The sequence below is a fragment of the Pleurodeles waltl genome, unplaced genomic scaffold (genome assembly GCF_031143425.1).
Source record: "Pleurodeles waltl isolate 20211129_DDA unplaced genomic scaffold, aPleWal1.hap1.20221129 scaffold_172, whole genome shotgun sequence".
Taxonomy (NCBI): Eukaryota; Metazoa; Chordata; class Amphibia; order Caudata; family Salamandridae; genus Pleurodeles; species Pleurodeles waltl.
This window is the reverse complement of record NW_027149878.1, coordinates 373884-394441: the sequence shown is the minus strand read 5'-3', so window position 1 is coordinate 394441 and position 20558 is coordinate 373884. Positions and strand designations below refer to the sequence as shown.

At 49.4% G+C, this 20558-nt stretch overlaps 1 long non-coding RNA gene across 1 annotated transcript in view; it reads left to right on the top strand.

Moving 5' to 3' along the window:
- Window positions 1–1586: 1586 nt before the first annotated feature.
- The window catches only part of LOC138274390 (uncharacterized), a 130424-nt gene continuing 111452 nt past the window's right edge, over window positions 1587–20558 (top strand). The window contains exons 1-3 of the long non-coding RNA XR_011200378.1: window positions 1587–1779; window positions 1885–1967; window positions 2056–2116. This is a non-coding gene — a long non-coding RNA (uncharacterized lncRNA). The remainder of the gene's footprint in view (window positions 1780–1884; window positions 1968–2055; window positions 2117–20558) is intronic.

Below are 20558 nucleotides of genomic sequence, written 5' to 3'. Positions count from 1 at the left end.
CGCTGGAGGAGGTCTGGGCACCTCCCCTGGGAGGTGAAGGTCAGGGGAGTGGTCACTCCCCTTCCCTTTGTCCACTTTCGTGCCAGAGCAGGGCTGGGGGATCCCTGAACTGGTGCAGACTGGCTTATGCAGAGATGGGCACCATCTGTGCCCATCAAAGCATTTCCAGAGGCTGGGGGAGGCTACTCCTCCCCAGCCCTGACACCTATTTCCAAAGGGAGAGGGTGTAACACCCTCTCTCTGAGGAAGTCCTTTGTTCTGCCTTCCTGGGCCAGGCCTGGCTGGACCCCAGGAGGGCAGAAACCTGTCTGAGGGGTTGGCAGCAGCAGCAGCAGCTGCAGTGAAACCCCCAGAAAGGCAGTTTGGCAGTACCCAGGTTCTGTGCTGGAGACCCGGGGGATCATGGAATTGTCTCCCCAATGCCAGAATGGCATGGGGTGACAATTCCATGATCTTAGACATGTTATATGGCCATGTTCGGAGTTACCATTGTGACGCTATACATAGGTAGTGACCTATATATAGTGCACGCGTGAAATGGTGTCCCCGCACTCACAAAGTCCGGGGAATTTGCCCTGAACGATGTGGGGGCACCTTGGCTAGTGCCAGGGTGCCCACACACTAAGTAACTTTGCACCCAACCTTCACCAGGTGAAGGTTAGACATATAGGTGACTTATAAGTTACTTAAGTGCAGTGGTAAATGGCTGTGAAATAACGTGGACGTTATTTCACTCAGGCTGCAGTGGCAGGCCTGTGTAAGAATTGTCAGAGCTCCCTATGGGTGGCAAAAGAAATGTTGCAGCCCATAGGGATCTCCTGGAACCCCAATACCCTGGGTACCTCAGTACCATATACTAGGGAATTATAAGGGTGTTCCAGTATGCCAATGTGAATTGGTGAAATTGGTCACTAGCCTGTTAGTGACAAATTGGAAAGCAGAGAGAGCATAACCACTGAGGTTCTGGCTAGCAGAGCCTCAGTGAGACAGTTAGTCATCACACAGGGAACACATACAGGGCACACTTATGAGCACTGGGGCCCTGGCTGACAGGGTCCCAGTGACACATACACTAAAATAACATATATACAGTGAAATATGGGGGTAACATGCCAGGCAAGATGGTACTTTCCTACAGTAACCAAGCATTTTAATGCTCTGATGTGGAAAAGAGACATTGTAATATGTGCAAATATTTTACAGCATGGGTTTATTTACATACGGCTCCTATACCAGTGATGCGCTATACCGGCAATATTGATGTAATCATTTTTGTTTTAAAGAGATCTTGTACAATTGGTAGATGTTCGACTTAGGAGATCGAGGTCTTGTATATTGCTATGCTATGATATATTTCAATGTTAGTATTGATATGCGGCTTTTTGCATATACACATATTTCTCTTACCGGACGTAATTACAGGCACCACTAAAAGATATGAAACAACGTTACGCACCAGGTGCGTCCTGCACAATATAGACTTAGAGAACTGAGCTAATTACATCCATTCATGTGTAGGTTCGCATATCATGTGCCTAGAGAATTATACTCTTCCTCTTTAAGATGGCCGCCCTCCGGCCCCACGCATAAAACTATACTCACCGGTTTAGATGCCTGCAAGCTTCAAACAAACGTGAATGACCGCGCGATGTACTAGTCTGATGAGATATGCTGTCTCGGCTTAGACGCGGTTAGACACGGGTAAGCATTTCACCAAAGCGGAATATCAGCCGCCCTGTCAAGTGAGAAGCACCCATTCGGAGGCACGCAAAAAATTAAGTAAGTTCTGAACCGCCGACATTTGAGTACTGAAAGGTTTATGTGTAGTTTGACGATATAGTAACTTTACCCTGCTCTAATTTTACCCTGCTCTCATTCTGGCAGCCCTCCCTGGCTACAAACGCCATGTATACGTGCCCGTTCCATGTAACTAGTCACGGAGTGTTTCTCGTACCTCTAGTGGCACAGTGAGTTTCTATTTTGATTAGCCTTCATTATTTTCCATTAACTTTCACTTCAATACATGCAGTGAGGTATTTTCTTTTTCTTACTCAGCACCAGAATTTGATAATACGCGGTGCCTCCCGATGTAGAATATGGACACTACCGCTGACAGGTATTGCCCATAGCTTTGCTTGTGTTGGGATCTTAATGTGCATGCTTGAGTTCAGCATGTTTAGATATTTTTATAGTTTCACATCTATATACACCGACACAAATTTGGTGCCATAGACACTAGATTGTAGTAATCATGTGTGTCCCACTAGTAGAAGTAGTTCTGTGCACAGGGATTCTTTGGTGATAATCCAGCACTGATGTACACAGTATAGCTCTCTTGCCTTAGTGTAAGTATAGTTTTAGTTAGTCTCCCTGTTTTTAATTTTTGTAGAGGCGACGTTGCCCCTTGATAGTCCTAATGAGGCGCTAATTGAAGAGGCCGAAAGAACGAGTTACTTACCTTCAGTAACGACTTTTCTGGTGGATACATTAGCTACCTGTGGATTCCTCACCTATTGAATACTCCCATTGCGCCAGCATTCAACGGAAATCTTCTTCCTAGCTTCTGCACGTCGACGAGAACGTCACAATTGCCCACGCGATGCCGTCTGATGTCATACAGGCAATAAGAGGTCCTCGCCGACGTGCCGACATCAGTACCAACATTTGTTATGTGCCTGAGAATAATAGGCCATTGAGATAAATGAACAAATAGCAATATTTAATGACATTCAAAATAAATATATCATTTCAAGAACTTCATACTTTTTTTTTATTTATTTTTTTAAAACAAGTAAATGAATATACGAAAAATTATATATATATATATATATATATATATATTTATATACATATATACAGCATATGTTCAAGTCCTCAAAACCAAGAGGAGCACACTCAAGAACAACTTGGTTAGACCAGACAGGCAACAGGGAGGCGGGTGGAACCGTGAGGAATCCACAGGTAGCTAATGTATCCACCAGAAAAGTCGTTATGGAAGGTAAGTAACTCGTTCTTCTGATGGATACAACTAACTGTGGATTCCTCACCTATTGAATAGAGTCCCAAAGCAGTACCGCACTCGGTGGAGGGTGCCTGAATGGCCAAACCAAGAAATCCTGCAGCACTGACCGTGCAAAATGGCCATCCCTCCTAACCTCAGAGTCTAAGCAGTAATGCTTTGCAAAAGTGTGGAGGGATGACCAGGTTGCGGCCTTGCAGATGTCAACCACAGGAACACCCCTAGCCAAGGCCGAAGAGGCCGACTTAGCTCTGGTGGAATGAGCTCTTATACCATCAGGGGGTTCTTTCTTTGCTAAAGAGTAACACATTTTAATGCAAAGAACAACCCACCTGGAGAGTGTTCTCTTGTGGACTGCCTTTCCTCTCCTCTTTCCCATGTACCCGATAAAGAGCTGATCCTCCAGATTGAAATCCTTTGTTCTACCCACATAAAAGCTTAGCGCTCTCCTTGGGTCTAAGCGGTGAAGTCTCTCTTCTTCCTTTGAAGGATGAGGCGGAGGATAAAACGTGGAAAGAGTAATCGTCTGGGCCATATGAAAGGGTGAAACAACCTTCGGTAGGAAAGCAGCCTTCGTCCTCAACACCACCTTATCCCCATAAAAAGATGTATAAGGGGGTTTTACAGATAGAGCTTGCAACTGAAGAGCCCTCATGTGCCAGCGAGCGTGAGTGACCAGCAGTATGCAAGAAGCAAACAGACCGAGCAGGCGCAGGACCTTGAGGACCGGAATAACCGCTCCACTTCGAAACATTGGAACCAACGCCTGAATGTCTTGAATCCGCTGAGGCGGAGGGAAGGCTCGATTCAATGTTGTATCCAGAACTGCCCCTATGAACAGGAGGCGCTGAGAGGGTTCCAGGTGAGATTTGGGCACGTTCACTGAAAAACCCAGGTCAAACAACAACTGAGTTGTCGACTGAAGGTGATGCAACACGAGCTCCGGAGACTTGGCTTTGATCAACCAGCCGTCCAGAAAAGGAAATACTGCTATCCCCTTCCTTCTGAGCTCTGCCGCAACCACCGACATCACCTTCGTGAAGACTCGAAGTGCCGAAGTAAGACCAAACGGGAGGACCGCAAACTGATAGTGCTGCAACCCCACCACAAACCGGAGATACTTCCTGTGCGACTTGAGTATCAGAATACGAAAATAAGCATCCTGCAAGTCGACAGACACCATCCAATCCAAAAGCACCTGAGCTAGGGTCAGCATCTTGATCTTTTCCTGCTTGAGGAACCAATTCAAGATCCTCAGGTCCAGGATTGGCCTCAACCGACCATCCTTCTTGGGGATCAGGAAGTATCTTGAGTTACAACCCTGACCCCTTTCCTGCTCTGGAACCAACTCCACCGCGCCCTTTGAAAGGAGGACTTGAACCTCCTGTTCTAACAACAGGAGGTGTTCTCCTGAACAGTAGGAAGGACGGGGCGGGATGCAGAAACTCCTAAAAGGGTAGGGTATAGCCTTTTCTCACAATGCTGGTAACCCAGGAGTCTGATGTTATGACCTCCCACTTGTGGAGAAAATTCAGTAACCTCCCCCCTACAGGAGTGGAGTGAGAAGGAATTGGCGGAAGCCTAAGGCTGCTTCCCATGCTGCACCCCTCCAGAGGATGAGGAAGAGGCAGAGTGCTGCTGAGTGGCTCCCCTGGTACGGACCCTACCCCTCCCTCTGAAAGATCTATAGGAGAGAGCAGAGGTGGGTTGCTGGAATTTTCCTTGAAAGGAGGAGGAGGAACCACGACCAAATCCTCGAAACCTCCTAAAAAATCTGGAGGAAGCAGAAGAAGAGGCTTGCAAGCCCATGACTTGGCAGTGACTTGGCAGTGCATGACTTGGCAGTGGCCCTACTCTCCTTGAACCTTTCTAAGGCCGAATCCGCCATGGCGCCGAAAAGCTTGTCACCATCAAAAGGAAGGTCCAAGAGGGTCGATTGCACATCAGAGGAAAAACCAGAGCTACGAAGCCAGGCCTGCCTCCTCGTAGCCACAGCAGTACCCATAGCTCTAGCAACAGAGTCAGATGTATCCAACCCAGATTGAATAACCTGGGTTGCTGCTGCCTGAGCATCAGAGACCAGGCTCAATAATTCTTGAGGAACCTCCGTGTGTGTCGACTTAATCTCGTCCATCAGGGCGTAAATGTATCTCCCTAAGATGCACGTAGCACTGGTGGATTTCAAAGCCATGCTACATGACGAGAAAACCTTCTTCGATGACATGTCCATCTTTTTAGAGTCTCTATCCGAGGGCACAGCTGGAAAGGACCCAGGAGCAGATCGAGCTGTGCACGAAGCCTGAACCACCAGGCTTTCAGGTGTTGGATGCCTGGAAAGAAAGCCTGGGTCAGCCGGTGCAACCCGATATCTCCGAGCCACAGATCTATTCACGGCCGAAGAAGACACCGGCTTCTTCCAGACTTCCATAATAGGGTCCAGCAGCGCCTCATTGAAAGGCAAAAGTGGCTCTGCAGATGTTGAGGCAGGATGCAACACTTCCGTCAAGATGTTCGGCTTGGTCTCAGTCACTGCCAAAGGAAGGTCCAAAAAGTCAGCCGCCTTTTTAATGACTGAATGAAAAGAGGCTGCCTCCTCTGTATACTCCCCAGGTGAGGACAAGTCCCATTCAGGAGAGGTGTCCAGACCACTAGCTGTGTCCAAGCCATGGAGACCTTCACAAGAGTCCTCAATCTCCCCTTCCTCCAATGCCTGTCTCCGGTATTCCTGTTCTTCAAGGAGGCGAAGAGCAAGCCTCCTGGAATGCAGTCTCTCTTCTATCCTCGGTGTCGACATGGCGTCAGCAGACGTCGAAGCTTGACGCCGATCCTCGGATCCGTCAGACGCCGGATCTAACGGCGCCATGGTTTTCTTCGGCGCCGAACGTGGAGCAGGACGTACTGAAGACTATTCCAGAGTCGGAGGAGGTCTAGTCGGCGTCGCTGACTGAGACACCGAAGCCACAGGAGCCGAAGCCACAGGAGCCGATACCGGCGCCAAGCCCATGTTTCCCAAGGGAAGAAAGGGCATAAAGGATGCCGGTCGAAGTGGAGCCGGAGCACCCATGTTGAAGGCCAAAAGGCCCGAAGGACCAGCCGGTCCACCACCTGGAGCCATCTGTTGGAAGATGGAGAACATCGCATTTAAGAATGCGGTACTATCTGCTCCATGGGCCGGGAAAGCCGGGTATTGAGGTGCCTGGTTCGAAGGCGACAACGACGCCGGTCTCGACGTCTGCATAGACGGAGAAAACACCTGAGGCTGTGGAACCTCGAACACCGAAGGAGGATTAACCGATGACATGGGTGAAGTCGGAGAAGGTAACGGCGTCGTCGGCTGGGGAGAGACAGTGCGACTAACTTCCCAAGTCTTTCGACGTCGAGTCGATGGTGACCTCGATCGAGACCTCTCCCTACTCGACCGGCGCCGAGATTCTCGACGACGCCGGGAGTCCCGATGACGCCGATGTGACTTCGGTGAAGACGACTTTCGGTGATGTCTTTTCTCCTTCTTCTTTGACTTCGCAAGAAAAAGTTTGGCCTCATGTTCTTTCAAGGCCTTTGGATTCATACGTTGACAAGAATCGCACTTGTCAACGTCGTGGTTGGAACTAAGACACCACAAACAGTCAGAATGTGGGTCCGTTACCGACATCTTGCCTCCACACTCTTGGCAGGGCTTGAATCCTGACTTTCTTTGCAACATTGTAATGTCTCAAAGTAAAAATAGCCAAAAACACACTGTAACTATCGAACAGCAACAGTAGCTCCCTCGAAGATAACCGTTTCGAATGGCACGGAAAAAGGGGAACTGACGTCGGCACGTCGGCGAGGACCTCTTATTGCCTGTATGACGTCAGGCGGCGTTGCGTGGGCAATTGTGACGTCCTCGTCGACGTGCAGAAGCTAGGAAGAAGATTTCCGTCGAATGCTGGCGCAATGGGAGTATTCAATAGGTGAGGAATCCACAGGTAGTTGTATCCATCAGAACGCGTTGACATATATACCGGCGAGATTGTGTTCTCTATTGGAGTCAGCTTTACAAAAATCACTTAATATGCACTGCAAAATACCTTTAAAAATATATAGGTATTTGACAGCTGCTTGTACTTGAACCACCAATCATCGCAATAGAGTGGATTACAATCATAATTGTGACCACCAATATTTCATAAAGAAAGGTTGTTGGGCACAACCCTCTACTGACGGTATGGTCAGTTTCAAGACTTTGAGAAGCTAGATGTTGGCCTCAGTTGAACCAAGAAGAAAATTAGAATTTAATTTTATGTGTGTAATGTCTTGTTTTGTAAATATTTTGTATTCTGTATAATTCACCAATGAGTTATTTTCTGCCTTGCACATAATTAGTTGCAATACAATTTGGAAAGTAATTAATCTATGAAGACAGTATTGAGCACTGTTTTTCAAAAATATTGATTTAATCTATCCCTACCTTTAGACCATTCCTTTGTTTACATATGAGGGGTTGGCATCAGGAGCAGCTGCAGTGGAAACCCCGCAAAGGCAGTTTGGCAGTACCCGGGTTGGTATTGGGGGGAGAATTCCATGATCATAGACATGTTACATGGCCATGTTCGGAGTCACCATTGTGACGCTATACATAGGTAATGACCTATGTATACTGCACGCGTGTAATGGTGTCCCCGCACTCACAAAGTCTGAGGAATTTGCCCTGAACGATGTGGGGGCACCTTGGTTAGTGCCAGGGTGCCAACACACTAAGTAACTTGGCACCCAACCTTCACTAAGTGAGGGTTAGACATATAGGTGACTTATAAGTTACTTATGTGCAGTGAAAAATGGCTGTGAAATAACGTAGCACAATTTCACTCAGGCTGCAGTGACAGGCCTGTGAAAGAATTGTCTGAGCTCGCTATGGTTGGCAAAAGAAATTCTGCAGCCATAGGGATTTCCTGGAACCCCAATACCCTGGGTACCTCAGTACCATATACAAGGGAATTATATGGGTGTACCAGTGTGCCAATGAGAATTGGTAAATTTAGTCACTAGCCTACAGTGACAAATTTAGAAAGTAGAGAGAGCATAAACACTGAGGTTCTGGTTAGCAGAGCCTCAGTGATACAGTTAGGCACCACACAGGGAACACATACAGGGCACATACTATGAGCACTGGGGTCCTGCCTAGCAGGATCCCAGTGACACAAGGGCAAAAACAACATACATACAGTGAAAAATGGGGGTAACATGCCAGGCAAGATGGTACTTTCCTACACTCCCCCTCTATGGCAGACCAACACTTTTCTCTAGGGATCAACCTCCTGCTAATGAAAGCAACAGGTTGATCCTGGCCCACTGAGTTCAGTTGTGATAGTACAGCCCCTACCGCTAATTCAGAAGCATCTGTCTGGACAATGAGTTTTTTTGAGTAGTTTTTGGTTCTTTAAGACAGGTGCAGAGCACATTGCCTGCTTAAGCTCTTCAAAAGCTTTCTGACAGCAGGCTGTCCACGATACCTTTTTAGGCATTTTCTTACTGGTAAGGTGATTAAGAGGGGTCTGAATATTCCCCTACAGTAGTTCAATCTGTTCGTCACCTACCAGGTGGCCCAGATAAACCACTTTCCCCTGCCCTATCTGCAATTTTATAGCCTTGATAGTTAGGCCTGCCTTTTTCAGGGCCTCCAAAAACTTTCCAGATGTGGACCAGGTGTTCATCCCAGGTGGATCTAAATACAGCAATATCATCCAAATATGCTGTACTGAATGCTTCCAGACCTTTGAGGACGGAGGACTGTGTTCACTAGCCTTTGGAAAGTTGCAGGTGAATTTTTCAGGCCAAAGGATATAACTGTGAATTGAAAATGCCCTCTAATGGTTGAAAATTCAGTTTTTCGCTTAGCACCCTCTGATAATTTGATCTGCCAATACCCTGCAGTCAAATCAAAGGTGCTTAGATACTTTGCAGATGCCAGTGTATCTATGAGCTCATCTGCCCTGGGTATAGGGTGAACATCTGTTTTTGTAATTGTATTGAGCCCTCTGTAGTCTACACAAAACCTCATTTCCCTTTTTTCTTCTTGACTATGAGGTTTGGGGACAAGTACCATTGGCTGCCCAGGGGCTCTCTGAGTGCTCAATAACTCCCAGTTTCAACATCTTCTGAACCTCAGATTTAATAAGACATGGTCAGGCTGCCTGTAAATCTTACTTTGACACGCAAACTGTCTCCAGTATCAATAGTATGTTCATACAAAGTAGTCTGACCAGGTGTGAGTGAAAAGAGTTCAGAAAATTGGCCTAGGAGGTTCTTGCAGTCCTCCTTTTGCTCTGCAGTAAAGCAGTCTGCAAGCACAACATAAGAGGTCACGGAGAGGGTCACTCTCTTCTCCCTGCCCCTCATCTGTGGCCATGAGTAGGGTCAAATCTGCCCTATCATAGTAGTGTTTAAGGCGGTTGACATGAAGTACCCTGAGGGGACTTCTGGGAGTGCCAAGGTCCCCCAAATAGGTGACTTCACCCTTCTTTTCCACAACGAGATGTGGTCACTCCATTTGTCTTGGAGTGTGCCTGGTGCCACAGGCTCCAATACCCACTCCTTCTGTCCTGGGTGGTACTCACTCAGGACAGCCTTCTGGTCATGCCATTGCTTTTGAAGCTATTGGCTGGCCTGAAGGTTCTTAGTGGCCTTTCTCATGTACTCAGCCATTCTTGATCTAAGACCAACACATAATCCACAAGAACGAGTTACTTACCTTCGGTAACGACTTTTCTGGTGGATACATTAGATACCTGTGGATTCCTCACCTAATGAATACTCCCATGGCGCCAGCATTCGACGGAAATCTTCTTCCTAGTCTCTGCACGTCGACGAGGACGTCACTCTAGCCCACGCGACGCCGTCTGACGTCATACAGGCAATAAGAGGTCCTCGACGACGTGCCGACGTCAGTACCAACATTTTTTACGTGCATGAGAACAACAACCCAATGCAATGAAAGAGCAAGGCAACATCTCATAACCTTGTAAAATACACAATATTGCAATGAATAGCTGTAAATTTAATATAACGAACAAATATATGCAAATCATGTATGTACACAAAGATATATATATATATATATATATATATATATATATATACAGATAAATATACACAAGTATCCATATATACAACATCTATTGCAACCTTGAAGACCAAGAGGAGCGCACTCAAGGATTACTTGGTAAGACCAGAAAGGCAACGGGGAGGCGGGTGGGACTGTGAGGAATCCACAAGTAGCTAATGTATCCACCAGAAAAGTCGTTACCGAAGGTAAGTTGTGAGAAGGTAGCCTCTTTCTAGCCTTGTTACCCCCACTTTTGGCCTGTTTGTGAGTGTATGTCAGGGTGTTTGTCACTGTTTTCACTGTCTCACTGGGATCCTGATAGCCAGGCCTCAGTGCTCATAGTGAAAACACTATGTTTTCAGTATGTTTGTTATGTGTCACTGGGATCCTGCTGGTCAGGACCCCAGTGCTCATAGGTTTGTGGCCTATATGTATGTGTCACTGGGACCCTGTCACACAGGGCCCCAGTGCTCATAGGTGTGCATGTATATGTTCCCTATGTGGTGCCTAACTGTCTCACTGAGGCTCTGCTAACCAGAACCTCAGTGGTTATGCTTTCTCATTACTTTCAAATTGTCACTAACAGGCTAGTGACCAATTTTACCAATTTACATTGGCTTACTGGAACACCCTTATAATTCCCTAGTATATGGTACTGAGGTACCCAGGGTATTGGGGTTCCAGGAGATCCCTATGGGCTGCAGCATTTCTTTTGCCACCCATAGGGAGCTCTGACAATTCTTACACAGGCCTGCCACTGCAGCCTGAGTGAAATAACGTCCACGTTATTTCTCAGCCATTTTACACTGCACTTAAGTAACTTATAGGTCACCTATATGTCTAACCTTTACCTGGTAAAGGTTAGGTGCAAAGTTACTTAGTGTGAGGGCACCCTGGCACTAGCCAAGGTGCCCCCACATTGTTCAGAGCCAATTCCCTGAACTTTGTGAGTGCGGGGACACCATTACACGCGTGCACTACATATAGGTCACTACCTATATGTAGCTTCACAATGGTAACTCCGAATATGGCCATGTAACATGTCTATGATCATGGAATTGCCCCCTCTATGCCATCCTGGCATAGTTGGCACAATCCCATAATCCCAGTGGTCTGTAGCACAGACCCTGGTACTGCCAAACTGCCCTTCCTGGGGTTTCACTGCAGCTGCTGCTGCTGCCAACCCCTCAGACAGGCAGCTGCCCTCCTGGGGTCCAGCCAGGCCTGGCCCAGGATGGCAGAACAAAGAACTTCCTCTGAGAGAGGGTGTGACACCCTCTCCCTTTGGAAAATGGTGTGAAGGCAGGGGAGGAGTAGCCTCCCCCAGCCTCTGGAAATGCTTTGTTGGGCACAGAGGTGCCCAATTCTGCATAAGCCAGTCTACACCGGTTCAGGGACCCCTTAGCCCCTGCTCTGGCGCGAAACTGGACAAAGGAAAGGGGAGTGACCACTCCCCTGACCTGCACCTCCCCTGGGAGGTGTCCAGAGCTCCTCCAGTGTGCTCCAGACCTCTGCCATCTTGGAAACAGAGGTGCTGCTGGCACACTGGACTGCTCTGAGTGGCCAGTGCCACCAGGTGACGTCAGAGACTCCTGCTGATAGGCTCCTTCAGGTGTTAGTAGCCTATCCTCTCTCCTAGGTAGCCAAACCCTCTTTTCTGGCTATTTAGGGTCTCTGTCTCTGGGGAAACTTCAGATAACGAATGCAAGAGCTCATCCGAGTTCCTCTGCATCTCTCTCTTCACCTTCTGATAAGGAATTGACTGCTGACCGCGCTGGAAGCCTGCAAACCTGCAACATAGTAGCAAAGACGACTACTGCAACTCTGTAACGCTGATCCTGCCGCCTTCTCGACTGTTTTCCTGCTTGTGCATACTGTGGGGGTAGCCTGCCTCCTCTCTGCACCAGAAGCTCCGAAGAAATCTCCCGTGGGTCGACGGAATCTTCCCCCTGCAACCGCAGGCACCAAAAAGCTGCATTACCGGTCCCTTGGGTCTCCTCTCAGCACGACGAGCGAGGCCCCTCGAATCCAGCGACTCTGTCCAAGTGACCCCCACAGTCCAGTGACTCTTCAGTCCAAGTTTGGTGGAGGTAAGTCCTTGCCTCACCTCGCTGGGCTGCATTGCTGGGAACCGCGACTTTGCAGCTACTCCGGCCCCTATGCACTTCCGGCGGAAATCCTTTGTGCACAGCCAAGCCTGGGTCCACGGCACTCTAACCTGCATTGCACGACTTTCTAAGTTGGTCTCCGGCGACGTGGGACTCCTTTGTGCAACTTCGGCGAGCACCGTTTCACGCATCCTCGTAGTGCCTGTTTCTGGCACTTCTCCGGGTGCTACCTGCTTCAGTGAGGGCTCTTTGTCTTGCTCGACGTCCCCTCTCTCTTCAGGTCCAATTTGCGACCTCCTGGTCCCTCCTGGGCCCCAGCAGCGTCCAAAAACGCCAAACGCATGATTTGCGACTGGCAAGGCTTGTTGGCGTTCTTTCGGCGGGAAAACACTTCTGCACGACTCTCCACGGCGAGAGGGATCTGTCCACCAAAGGCGAAGTCTCTAGCCCTTTTCGTTCCTGCAGAAACCTCAGCTTCTTCTGTCAAGTAGAAGCTTCTTTGCGCCCGCAGCTGGCATTTCCTGGGCATCTGCCCATCTCCGACTTGCTTGTGACTTTTGGACTTGGTCCCCTTGTTCCACAGGTACCCTAGATTGGAAATCCACAGTTGTTGCATTGCTGGTTTGTGTCTTTCCTGCATTATTCCTCTAACACAAAATCTTTGTCCTTAGGGGAACTTTAGTGCACTTTGCACTCACTTTCCAGGGTCTTGGGGAGGGTTATTTTTCTAACTCTCACTATTTTCTAATAGTCCCAGCGACCCTCTACAAGGTCACATAGGTTTGGGGTCCATTCGTGGTTCGCATTCCACTTTTGGAGTATATGGTTTGTGTTGCCCCTATCCCTATGTTTCCCCATTGCATCCTATTGTAACTATACATTGTTTGCACTGTTTTCTAAGACTATACTACATATTTTTGCTATTGTGTATATATATCTTGTGTATATTTCCTATCCTCTCACTGAGGGTACACTCTAAGATACTTTGGCATATTGTCATAAAAATAAAGTACCTTTATTTTTAGTATAACTGTGTATTGTGTTTTCTTATGATATTGTGCATATGACACTAAGTGGTACTGTAGTAGCTTCACACGTCTCCTAGTTCAGCCTAAGCTGCTCTGCTAAGCTACCATTATCTATCAGCCTAAGCTGCTAGACACCCTATACACTAATAAGGGATAACTGGGCCTGGTGCAAGGTGCAAGTACCCCTTGGTACTCACTACAAGCCAGTCCAGCCTCCTACATAAGTAACTCGTTCTTCTGATGGATACAACTACCTGTGGATTCCTCACCTAATGAATAGAGTCCCAAAGCAGTACCACGCCCGGTGGCGGGTGCCTAAATGGTCAAACCAAGAAATCCTGCAGCACTGACCGTGCAAAATGGCCGTCCCTTCTGACCTCAGAGTCCAAACAGTAATGTTTCGCAAAAGTGTGAAGGGACGACCAAGTTGCGGCCTTGCAGATGTCAACCACAGGAACACCTCTGGCCAAGGCCGAAGTGGCCGACTTAGCTCTGGTGGAATGAGCTCTAATGCCCTCAGGAGGGTCCTTCTTTGCCAAAGAGTAACAGATTTTAATGCAAAGAACCACCCACCTGGAGAGTGTTCTCTTGTGGACTGCCTTTCCTCTCCTCTTGCCCACGTACCCGATGAACAGCTGATCCTCCAGCCTGAAATCCTTTGTTCTATCAATAAAGAAGCTCAACGCCCTCTTTGGGTCCAGACGGTGCAGTCTTTCTTCCTCTTTAGAAGGATGAGGCGGAGGATAGAACGTGGACAAAGTAATTGTCTGAGCCAAATGGAAGGGTGAAACAACCTTCTGGAGGAAAGCAGCCTTGGTCCTCAACACCACCTTATCCCCATAAAAAGTTGTATAAGGGGGCTTTACCGATAAGGCCTGCAACTCACTCACTCTCCTTGCAGATGTTATAGCTACCAGAAAAACTGTTTTTATAACCAAATACCTTAAGGGGCAAGAATGCATAGGCTCGAAAGGGGACCCCATAAGGAAAGTCAGGACCAAGGACAAATTCCATTGCGGCATAACAAATGGTTTTGGAGGATATTTATTTAGAAGACCTTTCAAGAATCTGAGAACAATAGGGGATTTAAATAACGATGGTTGGTCTGGAAGACAAATGAAGGCTGACAAGGCCGACAAATAACCCTTAATGGTAGCCACTGCACAACCTTTCTGCGCTAGAGACAGAGCAAAAGACAAAACGTCCGATAGATGAGCATGTAAGGGATCAATCTGCCTCTCTCCACACCACGCAACAAATTTAGACCACCTATTAGCGTAGATAGATTTAGTGGAGTGTCGCCTGGCCGCTAATATAACATCCACTACATCAGGCGGGAGAGAGAAGGAACTCAGGTTGCCCCGTTCAATCTCCAAGCATGTAGGTGCAGACTCTGGAGGCTGGGGTGTAAAACCTGCCCCTGCGACTGCGAGAGGAGGTCTGCCCTGAAAGGGAGACGGAGCGGAGGGCACTTTGAGAGTTGGAGAAGGTCGGAGTACCACACCCTCCTTGGCCAATCCGGAGCTATTAAGATGACTAGCGCCCGGTCTTGGCGAATCTTCCTCAATACTCGAGGAATCAAGGGTATGGGAGGAAACGCGTAAAGCAACTGGCCGCACCAGGTTATTTGAAACGCGTCCCCCAACGCTCCCTGCATCGGATACTGGAGGCTGCAGAATAACGGACAATGCGCGTTCTCCAGAGTGGCAAACAGATCTACCCGAGGAAACCCCCACCTTTGGAAGATCAAACGGGCTTGATCTGGATGGAGACGCCACTCGTGGTCTGCCGAGAATTGGCGACTGAGACCGTCCGCACGTACATTCAAGACCCCGGCCAGATGATTTGCTACCAAGCAAATCTGAATGTCCTTTGCCCAGGACCATAGTCGAAGAGCTTCTCTGCAGAGAAGGTACGACCCTACTCCTCCCTGTTTGTTTATGTACCACATCGTGGTAGTATTGTCCGTCAGGACCTGTACCGACTGTCCACGAAGGGAAGGGAGGAAGGCCTTGAGAGCCAGACGTACAGCCCGTAACTCCAACAGATTGATATGAAACATCTGCTCCTCTGGAGACCAAAGGCCTTTGATCTCCAGATCCCCCAGATGAGCTCCCCACCCTAGAGTGGAAGCATCCGTTATGACCGTGGCCACTGGTGGCGACTGCGCGAACGGCTTTCCTTGTGAAAGATTGTTGCTCGCAATCCACCACTTCAAGTCCACAGCAGCATCTCTGGAGATCTTGACAGCACCTTCTAGATCTCCTTTGTGTTGAGACCACTGCCTTCGGAGGCACCACTGAAGAGCCCTCATGTGCCAGCGAGCATGCGTGACCAACAGAATGCAGGAGGCAAACAGACCGAGCAGACGAAGGACCTTGAGGACTGGAACTACCGCTCCATTTCGAAACATTGGAACCAATTCCTGAATATCTTGAATCCGCTGAGGCGGAGGAAAGGCTCGACTCAATGTTGTATCCAGTACTGCTCCTATGAACAGGAGGCGCTGACAGGGCTCCAGGTGAGATTTGGGCTCGTTCACCGAAAAACCCAGGTCGAACAACAACTGAGTCGTTGACTGCAGATGATGCGACACAAGCTCCGGCGACTTGGCTTTGATCAACCAGTCGTCCAAGTAAGGGAATACTGCTATCCCCTTCCTTCTGAGCTCTGCCGCAACCACCGACATCACCTTCGTGAAGACTCGAGGTGCTGAAGTAAGACCAAACGGAAGGACCGCAAACTGATAGTGCTGCGATCCCACCATAAACCGGAGATACTTCCTGTGTGACTTGAGTATCGGGATATGAAAGTAAGCATCCTGCAAGTCGACAGACACCATCCAATCTTCCTTGTTCAACGCCAAAAGCACCTGAGCTAGGGTCAGCATCTTGAACTTTTCCTGTTTGAGGAACCAATTCAAGATCCTCAGGTCCAGGATTGGTCTCAACCGACCATCCTTCTTGGGAATCAGGAAATACCTTGAGTAACAACCTCGACCCCTTTCCTGCTCTGGGACCAACTCTACCGCGCCCTTTGAAAGGAGGACTTGTACCTCCTGTTCTAGCAACAGGAGGTGTTCTTCTGAACAATAAGATGGGCGGGGCGGGATGAGGGGCGGGAACTCCCGAAAGGGAAGGGTGTAGCCTTTTCCCACAATACTGAGAACCCAAGTGTCCGTTGTAATAGTCTTCCACTTGCGGAGAAAATGCTGTAATCTTCCCCCTACAGGAGAGGAGTGAGTGGGAAATGGTGGAAGCCTAAGGCTGCTTTCCCTGCTGCACCCCTCCAGTGGACGAGGAAGAGGCAGAGTGCTGCTGAGAGGCTCCTCTGGTGCGGGCCCTCCCTCTCCCTCTAAAAGATCTATAGGGATGGGAAGAGGCAGGTTGCTGGAATCTCCCCCGAAAGGAAGAGGAGGAAGAGCCACGCCCAAATCCCCGAAACCTCCTGAAAATCCTGGAAGAGGCAGAGGAAGAAGGAGCTTGGAGTCCTAACGATTTGGCTGTGGCCCTGCTCTCCTTAAAACGTTCCAAGGCCGAATCTGCCTTGGCGCAAAACAGCTTGTCCCCATCAAAAGGGAGATCCAATAGGGTTGACTGCAAATCCGCAGAAAACCCCGAATTACGGAGCCAGGCCTGTCTCCTTGCCACCACAGTCGTGCCCATTGCTCTGGCCACCGAGTCGGTCGTGTCCAGCCCAGACTGAATAATCTGGGTCGCGGCAGCCTGGGCATCTGAAACAACATCCAAAAGACCCTGGGGAAGCTCCGTAAATGATGAGGAAATGTCATCCATAAGAGCATGAATATATCTCCCCAGGATACAAGTTGCGTTGGTGGCCTTCAACGCCAGACTGCAGGACGAAAAGATTTTCTTGGACTGCGCATCCAGTTTCTTCGAGTCCCTGTCCCCAGGCACCGTCGGGAAAGAACCAGGCGCTGATTTGGATGAACAGGAGGCCTGCACCACCAAGCTCTCCAGTGTAGGGTGCCTAGAAAGAAAGCCAGGGTCAGTTGGTGCAGCTCGATACCTCCTGGCTACGGCTCTATGAACCGCTGGGGAAGATACTGGTCTCTTCCACACCTCTAGCACCGGATCCAGCAAAGAGTCATTAAACGGCAATAGAGGCTCTGCCGCAGCTGAGGCCGGATGAAGCACCTCTGTCAGAAGGTTCTGTTTTGTCTCTGCCACCGGCAAAGGCAGGTCCAGAAAACTAGCTGCCTTCCGTACCACTGCGTGAAAGGAAGCAGCCTCCTCCGTGTATTCCCCTGGAGACGAAAGATCCCACTCAGGGGAAGTGTCCAGCCCACTGGCTGTATCTAGACCATGCAGTCCATCACCCGAGTCCTCTAGTTCTCCTTCTTCCAGGACTCGTTGGTACTCCTGCTCCTCTAATAAACGGAGAGCACGTCTCCTCGAATGAAGCCTCTGCTCGATACGCGGAGTCGACAATGCCTCCGCCGAAGCCGATGAAAGAGCACTCGGAGCGGATGGACCCACCGGAGTCACAGGACGAAATCCCGACGACGGAATGGAAATCTCCGGGACCAATCCCTCCGAAGTCACCGGAGTGGCCACCGGCGCCGACACCGGCGCCGAGCCCACGTTCCCAAAAGGGAGAAAGGGCATAAAGGGTGCCGGCCGTAGAGGCGCAGGATCACCCAATGAAAAGGCCAAAGGGCCAGCCGGAGCACCCACTGGAGCCATCTGTTGGAAGATGGTATACATCGCATTTAGGAATGCGGTGCTATCGGCTCCAGGGGTGGGAAAAGCCGGATACTGGGGTGCCTGTATCGAAGGCGACCCCGACGCCTGCCTCGACGTCTGCGACGCCGGAGACAACACCAGAGGCTGCACCACTTCAATCACCGACGCCTGTCCAGGTGAAGTCGGTGATGCCGGAGAGGGCAACGGCGTCGATGGATGCGGCGTGACCGTGGGACTGACCTCCCAAGTCCTCCGGCGCCGATCCGAAGACCTGGAACCAGTCTCCTTGCTTGAATGGCGCTGTGATTCTCTACGGCGCCGGGAGTCTCGATGACGCCGATGCCTCGGCGAAGAAGACTTCTTATGATGTTTTTCTTTCTTCGACTTCGCCATAAACAACTTCGCCTCACGTTCCTTGAGGGCCTTTGGATTCATGTGCTGGCATGAATCGCAAGTCGAGACGTCGTGGTCGGAGCTTAAACACCAAAGGCAGTCGGAGTGAGGATCCGTAACTGACATCTTGCCCCCACACTCACGACAAGGCTTAAAACCCGACTTTCTCTGCGACATTATTACTGCAGCGAAGGACTACGCAGCAAAAAATACACTGTAACCACGAAAGTAACAGTTGCTCCCTCGAAGATAACCGTTTCGAATGCACGGAAAAAAGGGAACTGACGTCGGCACGTCGTCGAGGACCTCTTATTGCCTGTATGACGTCAGACGGCGTCGCGTGGGCTAGAGTGACGTCCTCGTCGACGTGCAGAGACTAGGAAGAAGATTTCCGTCGAATGCTGGCGCCATGGGAGTATTCATTAGGTGAGGAATCCACAGGTAGTTGTATCCATCAGAATGTCTTGTTTAGGGGGCTTCAAGGGTTGCCAAGAGCAAGTGGACCCCTAACAGGGTGGCCAAAGAAGAGTTCAAAGGGGCTGTATCCCACTCCTTTCTGGGGTACCTCCCTGTAGGCAAAAAGGAGGCATGGCAGGAGGACATCCCATCTCCTTCTGTTTTTCAGAGTCCCATGATCATGCCTTTGAGAGTTGTATTAAATCTCTCAACCAATCCATTTGTTTGTGGATGATAGGGTGTGGTGAATTTATAAGTTACACCACATTCCTTCCACATTGTTTTTAAGTATGCAGACAAGAGGTTGCTACCCCTGTCTGATACTACCTCCTTAGGAAACCCCACTCTGGAAAATATTCCCAGGAGGGCCTTTGCCACTGCAGGAGCTGTAGTGGTCCTTAAGGGGATGGCTTCTTGATATCATGTGGCATGGTCCACTACCACCAAGATGAACCTGTTTGAAGAAGCAGTTGGAGGGTCAAGGGGGCCAACAATATCAACCCCTACCCTTTCAAAGGGCACCCCAACCACAGGAAGTGGGATTAATGGGGCCTTTGGGGTGTCACCAGTTTTGCCACTGGCTTGGCAAATAACACAAGAGCGAAATAACTCTTTTGTGTCCTCTGACATGTGAGGCAAGTGAAAGTGAGGGACAAGTCTGTCCCAGGTCTTACTTTGTCCCAGATGTCCAGCCAGGGGAATATAATGTGCAAAAGTTAGGAGGAATTCCCTATACTGCAAGGGAATGACCGGTCTCCTGGTAGCACCAGGCTTTGGGTCCCTTGCTTCAGTACAAAGAAGATTGTTCTCCCAATAAACTCTATGCAAGTCACTGATGTCCCCAGCTTGCTGCTTGACAGGTTGCTGTCTTAGACCCTCTTTTGTGGGACAGACCTGCTGTGCCACACTCAGATCCTCCCTAGCAGGCTCCACTGCACCCAAGAGTTCAGCTGTGTCAGCCTGAAGCTCTGAAGCTCCTCTGGTGTAGGTTCTGCACAAGGAGTTGACTCCTCATCATTAAAAGGTGAATGTTCTGGAGAGGGAGGGATAGTGGACAAGAGTGTGCCCTTTCTACTCCTGTGTTCCAGGGATCATGCTCGTCGACAGGAAAGGAGTCCCAGTGTACCGGTTGTCATTGCAGAGAGGTTCCTGCTGAAGCAGGGAAATGACTCCATCACTCCACGGGAGATTCCTTCGGTCCTTCTGGTGCAGAATGAAGAATGAAGACAGGCAGTCCTCAGAGCGTGCACAACCTGGAAACTGTTGCAGTTGATGCCTGGAGCTGAAGTTACAGGGTTAAAGTAGCCTTCTTGGATACTTTGTTGTAGTTACAGAGTTCCTGGAGCAGGCTGCAGTTGATCTGACCATCAGAAGTTGAAGCAGGGGATTCTGAGGAGTCCTGGAGGAGCCTTGCAAACCGAATCTGAGGAAACACCCAGAGGAGAGGCCCTAAATAGCCCTGAGAGGGGGATTGGGTACCTAATCAGGTATGCACCTATCAGGAGGGGTCTCTGACGTCACCTGCTTGCATTTCCCCTCAGATGCTCCCAGAGTTCCCTGACCATCCTGAAAACAAGATGGCAGAGCCCATGGACACTCTGGAGGAGCTCTGGGCACCACCCCTGGGGTGGTGATGGACAGGGGTGAGGTCAGTCCGCTTTCCTTTGTCCAGTTTTGCACCAGAGCAGGGACTGGGGGTTCCTGAACCGGTGTAGACTGGATTATGCAAGGAGGGCACTATTTGTGCCCTTCAAAGCATTTCCA